The sequence below is a fragment of the Etheostoma spectabile genome, unplaced genomic scaffold, assembly GCF_008692095.1.
Source record: "Etheostoma spectabile isolate EspeVRDwgs_2016 unplaced genomic scaffold, UIUC_Espe_1.0 scaffold00018493, whole genome shotgun sequence".
NCBI lineage: Eukaryota > Metazoa > Chordata > Actinopteri > Perciformes > Percidae > Etheostoma > Etheostoma spectabile.
In genome coordinates this window covers 27,567-32,498 of record NW_022604288.1, presented here as the reverse complement: position 1 = coordinate 32,498, position 4,932 = coordinate 27,567, and positions in this window count along the sequence as shown.

The following is a 4,932-nucleotide window of genomic DNA, read 5'->3' as shown; positions in this document are numbered from 1 at the left end:
ATTCCCCTGAAAAATAAAAGTGAATACCAAATACTAATCCCTTTCTGGTTAGGAAAACTAAAACACCAGCTCACTAAACCTTAAAGATGAACCATATAATATATTCCACTTTTCCTAATAATGTTTATCAGTTAATAGCCTTTAATCTCTGAAATTGTTGATATTTATTGATACGATCCATTTTATATATATATATATATATATATATATATATATATATATATATATAATCTAAATTCTGAAACAAACTAATGCTCTAGAACAGCAATCATCAGCATAACTCCACTGATTCATTAAAACCTATTAGTATAATTAAAACAATTGTTATAAATCCACTACACTATATGCATTATGCATTAATCCACCTACTGTACCGAACACCAATGTAATTTTCATAGTTAAATAATATAACACGTAATAATATCTGTGGTACAGACTTCTTAAAACACAGTAAAATATTTATTTTAAGTTCTTTCTCAACATTTTAAATTAACTTACATATATACAAAATGAACCCCCCCCCCCACCAATTAAAAACAATGAACATGTTTGTTTATAAAATATTTACAGCTATCATACATCATACAAATACATCTAAAACTACTATAAAAAAACACTACTAATATTAAACAACAATTATTAACAATCCACACAACCTTTTGGTCTAAATAATAAAGAGAATAACACCAAAATAATTTTTAAATAAAAACAAATAAATAAAATAAACTATTTTTTATTACTCTACTTCAATTTCCTCATCTCCCTCATCTCCCTCTCCATTATGGACTGCTCCATTCCTTTCCCTATGACTGGTGTCTAACTCCTCATTGCCCCCTCCCGTCTGTGGGACAGCGGTTGACGATCCTGCAATCTCAGGATCTTCCTCCATGTCATCTGCAACCAAAGATAAAAACACATTCATTGTGAATGCACCTCACAATAATTATTTTAATAAGTCAAACCATTATGATGACAAATGTTCAACTTCCTGAACTACTACTGGAAACATACTTTAAGTGTAAGATGTTAACATTTACTTCAGTTTAACAAATACTACAATCAACCGTAAGACCACAGTTATAAATAAAACAACATTCACACTACACCTAAACCCCAAAACTTACCATCAAAAACTGCTGTTGCCAAAAACAACTGGTCTTCCAGTTGTAAGACTTTTCCTTGAAGGCGTCTCTCCTCACTCCCATGACGTTCCCTCTCCCGCTTCAGGTCACGTAGAAGCCAGCGGTTTTTGGCTTCTGTAGCCGCTCTCAGCCGCGACTCTTTGGCTACCAACTCCATGACATCAGTTATTGCTGATGTCATGCGTGTGTATAATTCTTGGCGGGACACATTCTCATCCCTAATCATGTACTGCAGAAAAAGAAACATAATGACAGTAAACTACATCACACATTACTTTACACGATAAATATAAAAATAAGGTATGATATCAGAAAATAAATAAATAAAAACGCATGTACTTCAAATGCATGTTGGCTTTTAATATTTTAATATCAACTTTTTTACTATAATCATAAGACTTGATAATTAAATATTTGTATTCTTGCAACAACCCCATCACACACAAGCACACAAAAAACATAAAAGCAATACATGTTTACACTTGCTACACATAAACCTAACGTTTATCGGCACTAGGAAATAACTATGTTATAAGCTAGTAAAAGACTGTTACTTTTAATTGAATACTGTCCTTTCCTTGACCCAATATTTCACTTTAAATAAACAATTTAAACAACACAATACGTACTGTACACAATTGTAGTGCCTGCCTAACAGCTTGCACCTTGTCGTTTGCAACTTCCACTATTTTCATTGGAGATGCCATCTAAGGAACACAATAGGACACATTATAGACATTAAGGTAGTGACACATGTAATTAGTTTGGGACACAAGAGTCACTTCCCACTATTATACAACAATGATCCATTGCTAATGTGTCCATGCGCAAAACATTTAATGCAGAGGTGTGCAACATCTAAAGTATATTAAAAAATATACAACAATTGTAAACTGCTTTGGCATTACCTAAATAACATGCAATATACAGACAAGAATCCATGCTAAAAAAACGCTCCAAAAATCTATGTATATTTTTGCTTACAGATTATTGGCTCCTACAACTGAATTAGATTAGAATTTAAAAATATTACCATTAAAAGACCCATTAAATAAAATTATGTGAAAAAGTTTTATTCACAAACATAAACACACATTAGCAAATAACCTTTTATATACATTTAAATTCACATAAACATCAAAAGAATTAATCCAACCACACAATTATATAAACTTCCCTTCTTCAATTGCCATTATTGTATTACTTTGCGCATTAAATTACCCGTATAAAACAGCGTGAGTTACACCAATGACAACTCCAAACAACAACAGAGCCCGATGGTAACCACAGCACGTATGGTCCAACAAGAAACATGGCGCTCGGTCAACTTACTCAAACATAGCATAGGCTTACTATCAATGGTCACTTTGCACCACCAAATGGCAAATTAATTTCTAAGAAGGAAAACGCTACTTAAATATAAATTGTTACAAAGTAAAACACTTTGTAAGCACAAAGACAAAAATAAAGACAATCTTACCGTGTTAATAAGAACATGCAGCGATCTTTACAGCGGTAAAGAAATGACCAACACAGTAGGCTAGCTTCAAATGACGTAACCAACATAAGATATCCGCTACAATTAATTTATCAAAAGTACAAATACTTAGTCAATTACATTACTTAATCTGGCTATTGCAAATAATATTGATTTGCGTCAAATCTCAAAACGTGACCTTTGCCAGAAAACCTTGTTTTAACACACACACACACACACACACAAGCTCTTGCACGCACGCTCACACACACATGCTCTCGCATGCACACACTCACACACACACAATGTATCCTATAGAAAGGTATTATTCAGTCATCAGGCCATCATCTGTTACCTGTCTTGTTACGGTCCGTTATGTCCGGCATAAATGGCCAAGCGACTAGGCATCCATCCATCCATCTTCATCCGCTTATCCGGTATCAGGTTGCGGGGGCAGCAGCTCCAGTAGGGGACCCCAAAACTTCCCTTTCCCGAGCCACATCAACCAGCTCTGACTGGGGGATCCCGAGGCGTTCCCAGGCCAGGTTGGAGATATAATCTCTCCACCTAGTCCTGGGTCTTTATGCAACCAAGCATGTTTAGGTTAATAATTAATTGTTTAACTACATCAAGAGCACTTAAAACAATCGTAATTTATGCCTCGTCAAAATCAGCAGATGCCGCCTATGATAATAATATTTTACTGGAACACATTGGAGAAGTTAGTTACAGGGCGCATTTACACACAAAACACATACAGTCAAAAGTGTAACTTCAGTGATTTTTGCAGAAGCTAATAGTTGACATGTTTATAACCACAAATTTGTTTGGTGTTTAAATTTGTGATAAACAGTGAACACGTTTATTAATACAATACTTACAACTATAATTAAACACTAATATAAACAAATAACATGAAAAAAAAAACAAACACACACCAAAGGTCTTTAGTCGTCCAGCCATGCCATGTCTTCACATTTGAAGGACGCCCGTCTAACACCATAGTCCCAAAGCAGCTCGCGGTTGACGGCTACGTCTTTCGTGGCCAACAACAGTATGGTGTCTTTGGGTCCATCTGCAAAGTTTAGCTGGAACACCACAGGCTTCACATTGAAAGCCTTGCCCGAGTGGTGCAACCCCCTTCCAAAGGTGTCCTTGCCAGGGTGACACTCGCAGGGGAACATCTGGGAATCCATGCATAGTTTTGTCCCCAGGTGTCCCCTGAAGAAGAGATAGCACATCTGTCCCTCTGGTATATCTTTCATCTTCTTCTTCCCCTCTCACTATGAGACGAGCATTCCGTGGTAGTCACATATCACATCACCTTTTGAGAATCGCATGGTAGTGAATACGTATAAATGTATAAACAACTGTTGCTTCCATGGCAACGTCATTGCAACGTTTGGACTTTGCCTTTATTTTTTTCCTCACCTTTACCCTTGGGTTCTCCAAAATCCTTCAAGTCGATCCCCTTCCACTTTTGCTCCACCACTGACTTGATGATGTCTTGGTTGTCTTCTATCGCTGCTTTCAATGGCGATGGCCACATCTGAAGAACATCCCATGCAGAGTGGACATTTGTCCTCCACTTCTCCTTGGCCACAACAGCTTTAACTTTTTCCTCTGTCCTTCTCTGCCTGCCAAAGGAACCTGGGAGTGTGTGAGAGAGAGAGAGAGTATATGACTTCTCATATAGTCCTCTACTCCAGTTGTTTTTCATGTTTTGTTGTTTGCTTTTTTACATTAGACACTAGATATATTACAGTATATAGCGAGATGTGTAGCAGGAGAAAGAGGACCAAAATGGAGGTTGGCAAAAAAACACAAGGGAATAAACTGTTTAAAACTCCACGGAAAAAATCCCAAAGGCCGCAGGGATCTAGGGGGAAAAAGGGCGAGAAAGACAGGACTAATACACAAGGAAGAGACTTACAGCAGGGCATACGGAAACAGGCAGCAAGACAAGGTACTGACAGGCAGACAAACTAGAACAATCTGACAAGAGACAAGGGAAGCACAAACATTAACTACACCAGGTAACAAGAGGCAGGTGACAAGAGGGCAGGGAATCAGGTGGGAAACATCAGGTAATCACAAGAGCAGGAAGACACAGGAAGTAAACTAGAGGCTAAACAAGACAAAAAACAGACTTCAAAATAAAACAGGAAACAGAACAAGCAGACACACAGGGGATCACAAGACAGCAGGGGGTCAGGGATGCTGGGCGTCCGCTCTGGGTCGGGGAAGCTGGTCGCTGGCTGGAGGGTAGGGGTGGCGCCACCTGGGACTGGGGATCTAAGGGGCCGGGCGCCA